Source organism: Equus przewalskii, chromosome 15 (assembly GCF_037783145.1).
Source record: "Equus przewalskii isolate Varuska chromosome 15, EquPr2, whole genome shotgun sequence".
Lineage (NCBI taxonomy): Eukaryota > Metazoa > Chordata > Mammalia > Perissodactyla > Equidae > Equus > Equus przewalskii.
In genome coordinates, this window is record NC_091845.1 from 64,938,106 (window position 1) to 64,956,257 (window position 18,152).

At 40.8% G+C, this 18,152-nt stretch overlaps 1 long non-coding RNA gene across 1 annotated transcript; it reads left to right on the forward strand.

Moving 5' to 3' along the window:
- The first annotated feature begins 5,082 nt into the window (after positions 1–5,082).
- Positions 5,083–15,981, forward strand: LOC139076050 (uncharacterized). Its single transcript, XR_011527281.1, has 3 exons — positions 5,083–5,200; positions 14,302–14,493; positions 15,822–15,981. It is a non-coding gene; the product is annotated as an uncharacterized lncRNA (long non-coding RNA).
- Positions 15,982–18,152: the final 2,171 nt, after the last annotated feature.

Consider the following 18,152-nt stretch of genomic DNA (forward strand, 5'->3'; position numbering starts at 1 on the left):
AAATATGTTGGATGTTGGCCTTAAAACGTCTTCCTTGTTGATGGGTCCAGAACCAGGATTCCTTGTAGAATCTGGATGTTCAAAACTGCAAATTAAAAGGCATGCTCTAAGTATAGCTGGATATCTTCCCCACCAGCTACTTTAAAGAATATATGAAAGAGAGGGTGAAGGCAGGTGGTACATTTTTAACTGGCAGCTGAACATTTGCGTGGCTTAAAGCCAAATGAAATAACATAATCCTAACTGACTGGTTCACTTCTCCCTGATCCCTTTAAATTCTTCTTTTTCAAATTCTTTATGACATTTAAATATCCTTAGAATTAGTCAATATTATAAAACAATGAGATGGTTATAAATGAAGACAGTAGCAATAAAAAAGACAGTAGCATAATAAAATGGCTGTCTTTCCTTGAGTATTTAGAATGTTCTTTACATGGATCATCATAAACTCCCATGAAAACTTCATAGGAAATATAATATTGCTCCCATTTTACGGATGAAGAAACTAAGACTGAGAGAAATAAAGGACTTGCTAAAGTTCCCAGAGATGACTAGAGAAAAGACAAGATTCAGACTCAACTTTGTTTGTTTGTTTGTTTTGCTCGAAGGTCCATGTTCTCTTTACCGTAGTTCCCAATAATCATGTTGACCAGATTCCTTTTCCTTGTTTCTGTGTCTTCATAGAATGCTACCTAAAACTTTTTCAGGTTTTCTTATTAGGGAGAAATGCCAACGGGACTACTACTGGGAAGTGACTATTTCTACCTCCTCTGCCGTTCACAGAATGGCTCCCGCATGGCTTGTGCTCAATCAATGTTAAATAATAACAGTTCAAACCCAGTAATGATAAAGCAGGAAGCGCCTCCTTCTTTATACTTTTAATGATTTCATAGGGTTCTTTTTTGTTAATTGTTTAATCACAAATTTCAGTTATTGCTATTTACAGGCTCTTTTTCAACTTTTGAATACAGACTTATTTCTATTTTGCCAAGCTTTTGGAAACACCAAATTAGAAACAAGCCTATTGTCTTCCACACAATTTCTGCACTGTGAAGAATGGAAAACACCACCAGCGCGCCTGCGTGCCTAATAAGGGAAAAGAAAGGGAGGAAAAGAATCAATTATCAGTTGTCTAAGAAATGCCACCTTCAGATCAAGCGCTTCAAAGGTCAAAAGTCATTCTTTCCATATGGAAAACACCCCCACGCCACCCTAACAGCACTGACAGACAGACCAAGGAGGCATGGCTTTATACAGGTAGAAAATCCAGGGGAAGGGTCATTGATGAATGTAAAACTGACAGGCTTCTGTGCTGGGATGAGTGAGTGACTTGCTCTTTAAAGGAATAAACAGATTTATTCACTCAGTCTCTGTCAGTTAAATTAGAGATTAAAAACAAGATTCGCTTTGCTCCAGAGAATTAGGAGAAGATAAGTACATGAAGTTTGAGCTCTGTGCTGACACTATTTTATGACAAACCACTTGTACGAACAGTATCACACTAGGCATTAGACTGCCCTAGCCCTAAAACATTTGAACCGGAAGTCCACCTCCAAGGAGTGGGATTCCTGAACCATCACCCAAACTGGGAAATTTTCGTCGTTCTCATAAAACCTTTCTGGCATTTTGTGAAATTCAAACACATCCTATATCCCCGATGATTACTAATTAAACAAACTTTGCTACTGTTACACACCAGCCCTGAAAGTTAACAATGGCGTATATACTCTGGGTATGAAAGCCTTAAAGGAAAGCCTGGGGAAATCCAACAGAAAGCCTTGAATACATATTGCCAAAGGTGATTCCATTTGTTTCTGAGGATGTGCTCTTAAATCTCGAAACATCCAAGGTGTAAACAGATTACTGGATGAGTAAGAGGAAAGGAGAAGATATGAATCAGAAGCTTGCAATTGGCCAAGTCCCCTGATGGATTTTATTTGGCTTTTACAGTGCTTCTTAAAATTTGATTTTTTTTTTGCCCACACTTAAAAGTTGCAAAATTCTAAATAAAAATCCAGTTTCTTAGGTTTCCTTTAAGTAACAGAAGACCTGGAAAAATGAGCACATACTTCCACAGGACAAGTAAGCAGCTGGGCTGAGAAATGGTTGCTCTCTTCCCGCCTTTCAGAGAAACGGCTTGTGTTCTTCAATTTGCCACGACTCCCTACTAGTGACACCCAACCTGGTTGATTCATTTCCGTTGTCTGTTGTAAGCACTGGTGAGGTAATACAAGTGGTGTGTATCTGAGGACTTTTCTACCTAAAGATTTTAGAATTTATTTGTGATAGACTAAAAAGCTCCCCGCTTCGGAGTTAAGCACCATGCCTTTGATTCCACTTCTACTTTAATAGCTGACGGCTCTACAGCAAATTGTTTTAACCTCTTGGACTTGGATTTCTTCACTAGTAAAATAAAGATATTGTATTAAGCTACCTTTAGGGTCCCTTGCACGTCTAGAAGGCTGTGCTTCTTACATGGCTAAACCCTATGAGCCAGGGAGTCAACCTGATGCAGCAGTTACCTCTTAGTGTGAAGGCGAAGCTGATGGTGGGGGAAACATCCCAATGACACCCCTGTACGTGATGAGAGAAAGGAGATTTTAATGTCCTCTGAATAGTAAAATTCTAAGGGAAAGGAGTAGGGAAGTCATAGTACCTTTATAATACCACAGCAAAATGAGGGACTTAATTCAACCTTATTTAAAAGAGAATTTAGGGGGCGGGACCCGTGGCCGAGTGGTTAAGTCCACGCGCTCCGCTTCGGTGGCCCAGGGTTTCACCAGTTCGAATCCTGGGCCTGGACATGGGACCGCTCATCAAACCGTAGTGAGGCGGCATCCCATGTGCCACAACGAGAAAGATCCACAACTAAAAATACATGCTATGTACCGGGGGGCTTTGGGAATAAAAGGAAAAATAAAATCTTTAAAAGAGAATTTAATATAAAAATAATTCTGTATGATAGAAATCCACCTGTTATGGGTTGAATAATGTCCCCCCCCCCCCAAAAAAATGATATGTCCAACTTCTGGTGTCTCAGATGTGACCTTATTTGGAAATTGGGTATTTACCGAGACAATCAAGTAAAAGTGAGGTCATTAAAGTGAGACCTAATCCAACATACTGGTGTTCTTATGAAAAGGGAAAATTTAGACACAGAAACAGACACATACAGATGTAAAGAAACAGGGAAACACCATCTGTAAGCCAAGGAATGCCCAAGGCTACTAGAAGCTAGGAGAGAGGCATGGAACAAATTCTGTCTTAAAGCCCTCAGAAGGAACCAAGTCTGCCTTTATCTTGGACTCGCAGCCTCCAGAACTGTGAGAGATAGATTTCTGTTGTTTAAGCCTCCAGTTTGTTATACCAGCCTTAGCAAACTAATATACCACCTTACGTCCATTTCCCCACAGCTAACTAGAGGCACAGCATTGTTTCTGGGGGGAAAAAAAAAAAGATCCACAGCAGAAAGGAAATAGCATCTTTGTGACCTCAGCAGGGACATAATGCAGACAGTCTTGGCACTTTCAGTTGTTAATCTCCAGGTTATAAAAAGAGCCAGTATGTACTAGCTCTTACTAACTCTTCTGAATCTTGAAACTACTTCCTAAACTGCATCCAAGATCAGCTACATAACCTGCAGGACCCAGAGAAAATGAAAATGCAGGGCCCCTTATTCAAGAGTTATTAAGGTTCGCGATGTTGATAGTAGAGCATTCAACCAGTCATGGGGTCCTGTGTGACTGCACAAGTTCCATGCCCTCAAAGTCCGCCCGCACTGGGTTTCACCAGATGTTTGGGAAGGCGCTAACGTCTTCGTGCTCCTTTCTTTGCTGGGTACTTCTGGAATGTATCTTGTCCCTTTGCGGGGCGTTTTTGACTTGCTTACGGTTGGTCAAGTCAAGTTTTCTAGCCGCTTGTCGTCATCTCTTTTTACAAGTGCATTTATTTGTCGTATGTGCTGAATCCGTTCAATGTCCCAGCTATCGTGCTGGCTCCTGGAAAAGTCACATGGAACCTGATCTGCAATCATGTGTAATTTAGAGGCAGAAAGAACTGTCACCCGAGGAAGTGTGAGAGATAAAGGAGACCAAAGCAATGCACTCTAGACGTTCAGAGAGGAAGACGAACTTCCAACAGGCGGCTCTCAGAGGAAGTGATATTGGGTGAACCCCTAAAGGAGGGGATTGGATTTTATTAGGCGTTTATGAAGACAATCCAGGAAGAAGAACTAGTATATGCAAAAGCACAGAGATAGGACACAGAGAAATACATTTGAGGAGCATGGGCACTTTGGCGTAGGGGGAAACATGGAGCATTTGGGGATAAGCCTGGAAAAATGGGGTAGGGGTGATCAGGAGGATTTTTACCTGTCTAGGAGGCTAATGGTGTAGAAGAGCTCGCTTAATTATGTTAAATAGCCAAAAAGAAGCAGTAAATATGAGATTAATGTTAACTGAATTTCAAATTAATTTTATGTCTCACAATAGATGACACCACCCTTGCAGATGTGTATGAATCTATCTTACCAAATATTGTTGAACACCAATAACTTCTATTTCCATGGAAAAAAATCTTTATAAAAAATCTTGGAATCCCCTTCCCTCCAGTAAAGGAAATTCCACCCTCTGTGGATCCTTCTGATAAGCTGGCACCCACCTTTATATTGGGGCATATCATACTGAATTGCAATTATTTGTTTTCAAATCTGTCTTCCCCACCAGACTACGAGTTCCTCAAATTCAGAGACTATGTCTTAGAATTCCTTCTACTCCTGCATCTGGCATAATGCCTAGTACATGGTGAGTGTTTAGTAAATATTTTTTAAATGACTAAACAGATATTGCTGCTATATGTGGTTGCCTCCATTTAAACACTCCCTTCCTATCTACTCATAAATGAGAGGTATTAAATAAGAAATTGGACTGAAAAAGGCTCTCATCAGCCCTACTTGTGAACAATAGCTAATTGTTCTGCTTTCAGATATGTTCTGTTTCCAATACCCATGATGCTTTGCCTTCCCATCTGGTTTCATCAACCCTCAGTGTTCTTGGCCTCATGGTACCTGGTTGCCGAGTTACATGGTACCATTGTTTTCTTATACTTGGCCATGGGCTAATCTTTTCCGGGAGAGTCATCCCTACTAAGATGAAGATGAGGGACTCCAGGCATGTTTACCTAGATCAATGACAGCTATAGTGTGAGTTTAACAGCCCCTTTCTGTGCGAAATAGCTCCCTGATGTTCAGCTCAAGGACTCAACTTTGGAAAGCAGTAAGCTGGAAAGGGAACCCTCAGCAGAGGCAACGTGATCCTTATCCTACCGCCTCAGGAGTTTCTCTGCTGGTTAACTCTAAAAAGTACTTTTAATGTATCCTCCTGCCATCCTGTCTTGTTTGTGGTATCTTTGTTTATTTATTTATTTTTCTGAGAGAGCCTTTGATGGTGCTTTTACCTTAGGGCTCACTTCAGAGTGTGGAAGTAGGAAGAAAATTCCTCTGCAGGATGGCTTTGTTGTTTGGTTTTTGAAAGGAAGGCTCTGTGACATAAAGAGTACTAACTGTTTATATTGATAAAAACTGCCTGCAACACAGGCTGGTAGGTGGGGAGATTTCAGGTGGCATCATGATGTGAAATATTATGTGAGACACTTAACATGACATCCAGGGACCCAGTGGTGTTCCCACAGCTGCAGTCTGGGCCTCACGGCACTTACCAGGAAGGATTTTTAAATCACTTTGATTTTAAAGCAATTTGAAATCAGGATGAATGTCAGAACACAGTTTTATCATTTTAAAATATGTATACGGTATAGCCCCTGAGTTCGGCAGTTGTGGAAGGAAAAGACACATCTTTGTAAAGACAATGAGGCCAGCTCTATGGGAGAAGGGAGGGAAGTCTCATGCTCGCTGGCTCTGGATCCTAGAAAGGTGCTTACTTTCCAGAGTTCAGTTTCCCCATCAATAAAAGGAAGACAATAAAAATGACTACCTCACAGGCAGTTCAACAAAATAGCACTCAATAAATTAGTTGATGCTATAGCAAATATTAATTACTCTAATTATTGTCATAATTAGCACTGGTTGTGAAGCCAAGCGTCTTTAAACGGTTTGTATCCTATTTTGTTCAACTTCTGCTTATCATACAGCCTTTGGCATAACTTCTCTTTACCTCAGTTTCCACACCTATAACATTGGATGGAATGTCCTCATAGGACTGGTAAGAGTCTGAATTGAGTGGATATCTAGGTAAAATATTCAGCAGAGGGCCTTGAATGTAGTAAGCACTCAATAAATGGAAACTACTGTTGTTATTTTTACCATTGCTGCTGAGATTATTCAAAGGGCAAGATCAATGTTCTCTGGGAAAAAGAAAGTAGCCCATTGTAGTCATTTTGAAGATGTTTCTGAGGACCAAGAAGCAAAGAGCTGACATTTAGATGATATCAAAGGTGCAAAATTTGAAAAAATGTTATATTTCCTTTTTAGAAAACAACTGTTTATTTTGAAATATTTTTGTATTTACAGAATATTTGCAAAGATGGTGCAGAGTTGCCATATACCCTTCACCCAGCTTCCCCTAATGTTAGCATCTTACGTAATCATGGTCCAATGATCGAAAGTAAGAAATTAACATTGATACAATACCATTAACTACATTGTAGACTTTATTCAGATGTCACCAGTTTTCCACCAATGTCCTTTCTTCCATTTCAAGGTCCAATCCAGAGTTCCATGTTGTATTTAGTTGTGTCTCCTTAGTTTCCTCCAATCTGTGACAGTTCCTCAGGTTATCATTGTCTCTCATGACTTTGACATTTTGAAAAATACTGGTCAGACAATTTGCAGGTTAAATTTGGGTTTGTCTACATTTTTTCATGATTAGACTGAAATTATGAAATTGGGGAAGAACATTACAGAGGTGAGGGGCCTTTGTAGTGCATCAGATAAGGAGGTACGTGATATCAATATGCTTTGTTCTTGGTGATGTTAACCATGATGACTTGGTTAAGATAGTTTTCTGCCAGGTTTCTCCACTGCATAGTTGCTTTTTCCCTTTCCCTACTCTATGGATTAGAAGTGAGTCACTAAGTCCAACTGTCACCCAAGGGGAGAAGAAATAAGCTCCACCTCCTGGAGGGAGATGTATCAAAGAATTCATGGACATATGATTACAACCAGCACAGTAATCAATAAACATTTTAGAGAAAGGTAACTTCTGGTGATGCAAAACTTTCTCCTTAAACTTTTGCCCACCAATTTTAGCATTCATCAGCATATCTTGCCTGCAGAAATTTTTACTATAATGTTCTAGTGGTAATTTTCTATTTCTCTGATTCTAATTATATTTATTAGGAGGAATTTCTCTGTAAGGAAGAAGTGTCCTATCTTATTTATTTATACAAACATGGACTCATCAATATGTATTTTATCCTTTGGGTTATAATCCAATAATATATTTATTTTTGTTCTTCAAATTATTGTAGCTTTAGTCATTGGAATATCTTTAAGTTTGCTGATTCCTGTATGGTTTTGACTTTTTTTCCTCCCTTTCTTACTTTTTGAAAGCACAAGATGCTCTAGTCGCATCTTCTATTTTCCCTGCCTCAGCCCTTTCTTCAAGGAGATTTGATTCCTTTTATTGGAGAATGGTATTCAGAAACCAAGTTCTGGGAGCTAAGTATGTTTCCTGCTACCGGGGTGTCACTACTACTAGACCCTCCTAGAGAATGTATACTAACCAATGAACACACACACACACACACACACACACACACATATGTATTTATATTTATGTTTATTTCTAAATGTATACACATTAAAACAAACTTGAGTTCATTCTGACATCTCTAAATCTTATCTGGAACCACAGGGTTCTTTCTAGCCTTCCCCCTGCTTATTTATGAACTTCTTTCTCTGGTAATGAGAAATCTTCCATTTGCTTTCCACAATATACATTTATTTCTTTTGTTCAGTCCTAGTATACCTACAAAGTAGTTTCAGAGTTTCTACTCCATACCCCTGTGGGAGGCAAATTTATCAACTGGACTAAATAGTTTGTGTACAGTTTGGGTCGTTCGGCTCACAGTATCTAGTTAAAATACTGTTTTCCAAAGTTATGTGGGTCAGCTTCTTTCTTCCTCATCACTTTTAGTGGTTATATCATGCATTTGTTTGTCACAGTCTGTATTCTGTCTTGGCTCCCACTGACATCCTGGTTATTTTTTCAAATTTGCGTAAGCAAAATTCATTCTTGATGATGTACAGTCAAATCATATCATCAAATCATACATCTACCATAATAATACCATTCAGAATGTCACTTCCAAAATTCCCTGATGCTGTTCCTTTGTAGTCAAACCCTCCTCCACTTCTCTATTACTGATCTGCTTTCCATTTTTATAGTTTTTCCTTTTCCAGAATGTCATATAACGGAATCATACAACATATAGACTTCTACATCTGGCTTCTCTCATTTAAGAAAATGCATTTAAAATTCATTCATACTGTTGCATGAATCAAGAGTTTGTTCCTTTTTATTGCTAAGCAGTATTCCATTTTATGGATTTACTACAGTTTCTTCATCCATTCTCCTATTGAAAGACATCTGGGCGTTTCTAGTTTTTAGCAATTATCTATAAAGCTGTTATAAACATTCACATACAAGTTTTTCTGTGAGTCTATGTTTTCAGTTTACTTGGTTAAATACTTAAAAGTAGGATTGGTAAATCAGATGACAAGTGCCTGTTTACCTTTATAAGAAACTGCCAAACTGTCTTCCAAAGTGGCTGCACCATGTTGCATTCCACTAGGACTCGAGTTCCGGTTGCCCTGCATTAGCAGCAGCATTTGGAACTATTGGTTTTGTTTTGTTTTAGCTATTCTAATGTAATGTACTCCCACTGTGATCTGAATTTGCATTTCCCTAAAAACTAATAACATTGAACATATTATCATATGCTTATTCCACCCTCTATGTATCTTCTTTGGTGAGGTGCCACTTCAGATCTTTGCCCATTTTTTTAAAAGGAGTTGTTTGTTTTTGTATTGTTGAATTTTAAGATTTCTTTATATATTCTGGATACAAACGTCTTATAAGATAGGTAATTTGCAAATATTTTACTCCATTCTGTGGTCTTTCTTTTCATTCTCTTAAGAGTGTCTTTCACAAAGTAAAAGTTTATAATTTTGATAAAGCTCAATTTATCAATTTTTTTGATTTTAGATTGTGCTTTTGATTTCATGATTAAAAAACTCTTTGCCAAACCGAAGGTCATATTGATTTTCTTCTAGAAGTTCTATAGTTTTATATCTTCCTAAGATTTTATTTTTTTCCTTTTTCTCCCCAAGGCTCCCCGGTACATAGTTGTATATTCTTAGTTGTGGGTCCTTCTAGTTGTGACACATGGGACACCGCCTCAGCATGCCTCGATGAGTGGTGCCATGTCCACGCCCAGGATTCGAACTGACAAAACACTGGGCCGCCTGCAACGGAGCGCACGAACTTAACCACTTGGCCACAGGGCCAGCCCCTATAGTTTTATATCTTATATTTAAGTCAATGATCCATTTTGAGTTATTTTTGTGCAATGTTTGAGGTATGTGCCAAGCCTTTTTTTTTTTTCCCATATGGATATCAAGTTTTTTCTTTATCATTTGTTGAAAAGACCATCTTCTCTCCATTAAATTGCCTTTGCATTTCTGTCTAAAAGTATGTTGACTGTATTTATGTGAGTTCAACTCTGAGCTTCATATTTAGTTCCCGGGTCTACATGTTTGTCTTTTTGCCAATAGCACACTGTCCATGTCATATATGAGTCTGGTTCTGATGATGACCTTGTCTCTTCTGAGTGTTTTTTTACTTGTCTTTGCCTGTGTCTCATAATTTTTGTTGAAAGCTGCTCATCTGGTGTAAAATGGTAAATACTGAGGAAAAAAATTTTTATGCTTGGAGATTAGCACATCTTTCCTTCTCCTAGGCCTTTGGTGTTGAAGCTGTGTGACCTACTCAGGAGTTGTCTGGGTGCAAGATTGTTATTGCTATGGTTACTCTCATTGTACCTCAGGCTTCAAATTCTGCTAGTTGTTTCTTTTCTTCAGACTGAGGTTGGCGTGCCAGAAGTTATTTCCTCAAAGTCCATTTCCCTCTTGGATTTGGGTCTTCCCTTTGTACTGTTCTCCAGGGAGAATCTGTCTCCTGCAGCTGTCCCAGGTTTATTCCACTGTTATTATAACTTGACATTTGTTAACCTGGTATTGAGTGAGGGAGAGGGGAGGGCATTGTCTTATGCTCTGATTAATCCTCAATTCTAGGCAGGCCAGCTTCCCTGGGTCTGATTGAGGGGGAGGTGCTTTACATAGTCTTCCCCTGGTCGTCCCCCAGCTATATACTGGGCCTGACTGCATGCATGCCCCTCCCCCAGAGGTAGAGGGGTTTTTTCTGTTCTCTTCCCTCGGTTGCAATGAGTTTCCACAACGTCTTCCACCACTAAGGCACCCCTTGTTGTTACCTCACCGCAGATTAAGTCTTTTGTTCTTTAGGGAGATGGTTCTGGGAGAAATTCCTATTGTGGCTGCTATTCCCCTCTCGCAGACAGCACCATGAAGGAAAGCTTTGAGCAACAGAGCAATGAGAACAATGGGAAGGTTTTCAACAGAAGATCACTGAGAAGATCAAGTTGACATTTAAGAAACATGCAGAGACTGGTTTGGAGCAAGGCAGGATGTGAGAAGACCAGTGACAAAGCTCTTGAAATAGTACGATGTAGCAGGGTAAAAGGAAAATCAATTATCTTAAGAGCTGGCATCACAATTCCTCTTGGGGAGGGAACTGTCTTTGCTTAGGAAAATCCCTTGATGGGCCATTTAGGTGTGAAGAGATGGACCCCCAGAAACAGAGAGAACAAAAGCCCAGTTGAATTTCTCAATGAAATGAACTAAATTTGAGCTTGATTTGCTGAGATTGATGAGAGGGGGAAAAGAGAGTCAGGAAAAATCAACAGAGTGATTATAGAGCACCTTGGAGGGAGGTGTGAGCAGGGAAATACCCCAGGGGAGGGGGTTATCTAAATTACATTTACACATAAAGATGTCTAAAACGCTAATATAGGGCTGGCCCCGTGGCCGAGTGGTTAAGTTCGCGCGCTCCGCTGCAGGCGGCCCAGTGTTTCGTCGGTTTGAATCCTGGGCGCGGACATGGCACTGCTCGTCAGACCACGCTGAGGCAGCGTCCCACATGCCACAACTAGAGGAACCCACAACGAAGAATACACAACTATGTACCGGGGGGCTTTGGGGAGAAAAAGGAAAAAATAAAATCTTTAAAAAAATAAAAAAATAAAAAAATAAAACGCTAATATAAAGTGATTGTGTTTCTGTGATGTAAATGCCTTCTATTGCCCTGAATCTTCAAAAAGTCAGCCACACACAACAAAGGGAGTATTTTAAGGAACTGTGATCTGGATGAAGCATGGGGAGTCTTGGAACCAAGGACAGAGGCTGTGTCTCATTTTGTTACTGAACCAGGATCTTTTTTGCCAGTCACTGAGAAAGGCAAACACCAAGACAATGAGATTGCAGTAGAAAGAGGGTTTAATCACAAGGCAGCCAAGTGAGGAAACGGGAGAATGAGTCTCAAATCCGATTTCCCAAAAACGGGGACTCGGGGATATTTATGGGGTAAGGCGTCAAGGTGGTCTGAAATGTGGAGATAGCTGATTGGAGGTGAAGAGAGGTGAGGTAATTGGTGATCTGCGCATAGTCAGACTCCATGCCTCTTCCTAGGACGCATGCTTACAAAATGGCAGCGTTAGCGTAATCTGAGGGTGGAGTTTTTAGTCTCTTGATGTCAAAAGGTCACCTATCGGACATCTGCATGGGCCCAGTTGATGGGTTGGTGGTTTCAACCAGCCCGAAGTGGACAAGGGGTTCTAATTCCTAAAAAGCAACTCAAACACCCATTACCATGGTGACCCAGGCTCCAGAGAGATGTTAGCTATAGGAATCTAATGGGAGTCAGATAGCATATTGCCTACACAGCACAGTTTACAATGGGCGGGGGAACAACTAAAAGCTATAAGCAGTAATTGCAAAACCGAAATAAACCTTTAGTTCCTAGCTACTTAATCATCAATGGCTAACTGTTTGCTGGTTTCAACGTCTGCATCAATTAAGTACACAACAGCAGTAGCCTAAGAAGGAGGGCCAGAGAAGCCACTAAAGTGAACAGATTCAGGGGAGGTAAGAATTCCATGCCTGACACAAGCATGACAACTGAAGCTCCCAGAGGTGGGCACTGGACTTTTCATGAGTCAAAGATTTGGGTATTTGAGATAGGGCATCTCAGCTAACCCTTCAGTTCATAGTCAGAAGTTCATTCCCATGGGCAGGAAGAGGGTAATGCTCAGGAATTAAGCATATAACTGGGGCACCTATTGTGTACATTATCTAATTTAAAATAACTTTTAATATATATATATTTACATGTATATAATTTAATAAAGGCACAGCAAACCGTGTTAAAATAAGCTGTTTTGATCTCCAACTTAGACCCCCAAAAGAAAGCAGCAGAAGGGGCCAGGCTGGTAGCATAGTGGTTAAGTTCACATGCTCTACTTCAGCAGCCCAGGGTTTACAGGTTTGGATCCTGGGCACGGATCTATGCACCATTCATCATGCTGTAGTGGCATCCCATATACAAGATAGAGGAAGATGGGTACCAATGTTGGTTCAGGGCCAATCTTCCTCAGCAAAAGGAGGAAGACTGGCAATGGATGTTAGCTTAGGGCCAATCTTCCTCACCAAAAAAGAAAAAAGAAAAAGAAAGAAAGCAATAGAGCTAGGTTAACTTATTCAAACCACTTGGAATTATTTAAGAATGTCATTCTAGAGCTGCAAAAGGGAAAATCTAGTTTAGGTTACTGTCAGAGAATGATAATATATAATTTACGAATTGTTATATTTAAAATGGAATCAGTCTACTCCAGGAGGAAGTTGGGCATTTTCATGGTGACCCGGATAAAAGTAGAGATGGGAAATGAAAAGCCTCTCCTCCGGGCAAACCAGGATTATGGCAATGCATGGAACGACTACTCTGAATATGAGTCCTACAAAGACACTTAAGTCCCACTGCACGTAACATATCGCTTGCAAAAGGCAAATCGAGCATAAAATGCCACTTATTTTACACCTGAGACACAAAAGCAAGACATATTACAAACAAGTGTATTTTGGGAGATTCTTTCAAAACAGTTAATCACTAACTTTGGCTCATAGTCTGTTGTATGAACTTCAGTACCAAACAAGAGGCAGTTGGAGTTACTGTCAACAACAGAAGCACTACATAAGAAAGTCAAAATTTTTAAAGAAAACCTCCTGTACATTTATATTGTAGGAATACGTCTTATAAACAAGGGAGAAAATGTCACTAAAAACTCAAGGTATTATTCTTGGAAATATTCACGTTCACATTGTCTTGTTTTTTGTCTCCAAAATATCTCATGCCCTTTACCGAAACTAACACAGAGAAATTATACTCCTGAATTCCCTTGAATTTGGTCTGGGGATATAACACCAGTAGCAATTCAAGTAAGTTTGAAAGTGAGGGTTTTTTTTAATTAACCCTGATAGACTTGATATCCTTCAATGTCTGTCTTGATTTGGTTCCCCCAGAGCAGACCCTGATGTCAGGATTTGAATGCAAGTAGAGTATCTGGAACATGATCCCAGGAAACTCTGGTAAGGGAATGGGGAAGTGACACAACAAGGAGATAAAAGCCAATAAAGTGTGCATTATCAAGGAGATAATCACTCTGGACGACTGAGACCCAGAGCTCCTGGAGAACTGTGCGAGATAGTGTGGAACACCCCTCAGAATTATCCAACTAAGGGGCAGAGGAGGTCAGATGTTTATCCGCCAACTCCTCATCGGCCTGCTGAGAGCTGCTTCTAGGGTCTTTAACTCTTCAGCTTGCCGTGTGGCCAAGCCACCCATCCTCCAGCAACCAGAAGAAGAGCCTTCTGGAGAGAGGTGGCAATGCTTGCAGAAGCAGCTTTGGGAGCTTATAGAGGCAAATACTGAGAGGACGTGTACAGGGCACCCACGGTGGCACGCGAGCATTGCTTACAAACAAATCACAGAACTGTGGAATGAGAGACACGTCCAAATTGCAAGGGATCAAGTCCTTCCTCCAGGTGGTTCTAACACCTTCTACTCATTATAGGCCTTTGTGCTGTAAGCACCTTATATTCCTCTAGGAAGGGAGAAAATGGAGAATTACAAGTGTGTTTGTTGGTGTTCCCAGCCCAGGCTATATGGAATTCCTGCAGTTGTGTCGTAGGAAATGAAGGAAGGAGAGGATGGAAAGATACTGAGTTCTCACAAGGGGCAACAGAAACAGAATCAATATTGTGGTGTCTGCTCCCCAGCCTGAGGACTCATGCCGGGGCTTTAAGTCTCCCAGGAAGAAACTGAAGAACTCTGGAAGACGACAAAGGTAAGAAGCCCTACTTGGTGATTGTATGAGAAACTGTGCCACCCTGAGAAACGGAGCCTGCTTGTTTTCTCTACCAAGAGCAAAGATCACTGTGTGATCCTGAAGCCGTGAGAACCCCTGGGGAAATCCAGCACCACTTTGATAGACTGAGCGAGGGCTTACAGACCTGAGAGCTGGCAGGCAGCTCCCTCAGTACAAGCATCAGTGATTCTTTTTTTTTGGTGGGGGTGAGTACCAGCCTCTGTGGCCATAGCAAGGCACCCCTCCCAAATGGCTTCACAGGGGACATATCACCAGGCTGGCAGACTTTGAGATGTGGGAGAAATGTTCATGGACACCTGAGATACCATCAATGGCTCTTGGAAATAACTGGAGAAGCTTTGGAGAGGGGGTGGGGTTACATTGGAGCTGGGCAGAGAAATGCACAGGACTTCAGCAATGGAGGAAGTAATGGATAAGGCTCAGATATTGGTTGAGGCACGTGGTGGGACTTCAGGATGGATCAGGGAGAGAGAGAAGTTCATGGATGAGAGAATCAGGACACAAGGAGGGACCCAGTGGGGCTCTGGGATGGATATGGAGCAGGAATTTATTCCTTCAACAAATGCTGATTGAGCTTTTCCCACTGGTCAGGCATGATTCCATGCACTGGGGTACGTCACACAGGATGGAAACCTCCTTCTCTCAGGGGGCTGACAGTTCAATGCAGGGATAGTGTTAAGTGTCATGATACTAGACGATTTTTTAAAACAACTTTTTTCGTTAAATAATAATTATCTTTTAAATTTAACGTTATTCTCTTAGGATCAGGAAATGTGGATTTTGCATATAGAAATGTCCCAGAACGAAAACAGTTGTATCAAAATTTAATATGCACAATGTCTCAATTAATCTAAGCTATTCTTGGTGATTCTATTTGTCTTGCAAGTGATTGGCTGAGGCAACGGCTGTGATACAACCCCAGTGAGGCCAATGAGACTTAGGTGGCAATCTGCTAAAGAGCTTCTGAAAAAAATGTTCCTCCTTGACAAAAGAGACACTTAAGGAGAATTTCCTCTTCTCTGTCTCTCCACATGGTTGTGTGAGGACACGGTATCTAGGACTACAGCAACCATCTTGTTTCCCTGAGGAAGCAAACTGAAGGAAAAGGCCAACAATCTGAGGTTGGGAGAATGGAAAGACAGAAAGAACTTTGATCATTAGCATCATCTCTGGGCCACGGATTTAACAAATTCTGGAATTGTCTACTTCCAACATTCCTGTTTCTGAGCATAGAAATTCTTCTCATTGTTTAATCCACTTTTAATACTATATTCTGTTACTTGCAGCCAAAAGCATGCTATCTGATGGACTCAGTGAGTTTAGCCAAGAATCAATGAAGAACACCTTTTAAAAGTTGGCACCAAATGTTCAAAACTGCCTGGGTTGTAACACTGAAAACAAAAGTGTTGTCTCTTGGCCTAAAGTAAATCTGTTTATTTCAAAGCATTCCATAGACTGATTTTATTTGCTTTATTCTCATTCCTCTTGAATTAGGAGCCTTATATTTTTCTCCACACAGCTTAAAAAGCGTATACTAAATATGTCAATTGATATATTTTTCATAATGCAGAAGAATAAAAGTAATTCAAGCCCAAATATTATAGTAAACAGTTATCAGAATTCCTTATGAAGAATTTGCCTTTTGTAGTAATTTGTTAGTACCCAGGACAATACATTCTTCATCATACACTTTTTAAGGTGCAGAGAATACCCTTTGCACGGATCCGCCATGTCTCTCCTTCAGCACCGCTTCCTCTGAATGGCCACCCCACAAGCCACTCACTCCACAGAAGAAATTATCTGACAAAGTCACTTAACGTAGGAAGCATCATGAGACAGCAAGAAAACTTCCAATTATACTCTCACCTAACTTCTCTTACAATGTCTTTATATTCCCGTAAATCAAAATAGGTAAACCCTTAACACTATCTTTGAAAAGTTATATATATTAAAGAAAGAAAAGAAGTAACAGGCTTCTCTCACTGTCAGATTTTACTGTTACACTGCGAAGACTTTTCAAGACTTTTCCAATATAAACTATGTCAGGAGAAATCTCAAAATATATCATATGATCTGAATTGTGGATGACAAATAGCCTGGGTTTCCCATCATCCCAATGTTGTCAATTTGGCCTTCCTCCTCACTGACTCAGGACAGACAGTGGGACTCCAGGCTCAGGCCTGCATTAAGTATCACATCCAGTAAATGAATTTATTTCTTTTACCAATATCATTGCATCAGGGAGACCTCGGGGGGAACACTGGCTTGGAAGAACATTCCTGGTAGCTGCAGATAGTTCTATTTCCTTCCTGGAGTCCCAATAAAGATGAAAAAAAAAAGAAAGGAAAAAAAACCAATGAAGACAGAAGGAGTACAACTTCATCTCAGTTTTATAATTCCCCTCCACGTTTCACACAAATTCACCGCATGATAAAAATCCAACACTTGCTGAAAAGAGCGGGACAGTGTGGAGCCAATGAGTTCTCCACCTCCACCTGCACATCTTTCTCAGAACCACAAAGTTCACAGGTGATATGAAGGGAGGGTGTCTCTGATACTGGGTGCCAACCCCCCTGAACCAATTTATTCCCTTCCTGAAAGCTTCCTTCCTCAGATGTGGCAATCGCACCTCCTCACCTTCCTCCTCCGAGAGCTTTGTTAACTTTCCTGATTTGTTTCCCCTGCTTAAATAATCCAAAACCTGCTACCGCGTGGTACCTCACAGAAGAACAGATGCAGTTGGGCGCACCTGGGGACAGCTGCGGTCTGGACTCCGGGCCCCCATCAATTATCACCCCCCTTACACTCACCCTCCCCTCCATCACGTTACCACCTGTGCTTCATGTGCTCCTGAGATTCCTTGGGAAAAAATGCAATGAGTGGCATGTGGGAGTCTCTCTGATTCCCGCACAGTGTATGGTCCTTGCTTCCATCCCTCTTTTGCAATGTGCTAATTGTAAATGCAGATACAAAGAAATGCCTCCAGAAAGCACAGACTTCAAGCTCAACCCAGACAAAGGTGTCGCAGCTGCCAGATCTCAAACACTATCCAATTTCAGTCTGAGGCACTGCTTTGAAATTACCGCGGGCTCACAATTCCCCTTGTCTTCCAGGGCAGAATTGGGCCCAAGCAGGAGGCAACCACTGTGAATGTGAGGGCCACCCAGCAGTGTGAGGTTTTTCAATATATTACAATTATTAAAACACCTGTGCTAAATAACCCGATCCAGTAGGAAGTGCTCCTGAATCTCTGAAATTACTCATTTCTTAACTAGGCGGGCTTATTGATTGCATTTCAGTCAGCACTAGAAAACGGAGGTAAATCCAGGTTCAAAACCCCTTGAAGTACTTTCTCACCTGTGCCGCAAGGCACAATACATATGCTTTGAAACTTCTCCCTCTCTTATTCTCCTGCAATCCTAGTGAAAACCAACCCACATTTAAATTGCACTAAAAAGGCAACCATAGTCAGCCTGAAGAAGCCGGCTCTGGGATGAAAAGGTGCTGTTTATTTGGAAAAATGGGTGGCAGGAGTCTTTCTTACAATGTTAGACGCTTTGACAAAAGATAATTTAGGGGTGAACCATGCAGGAAGGACAGAAATGCAGTTTTAAGTG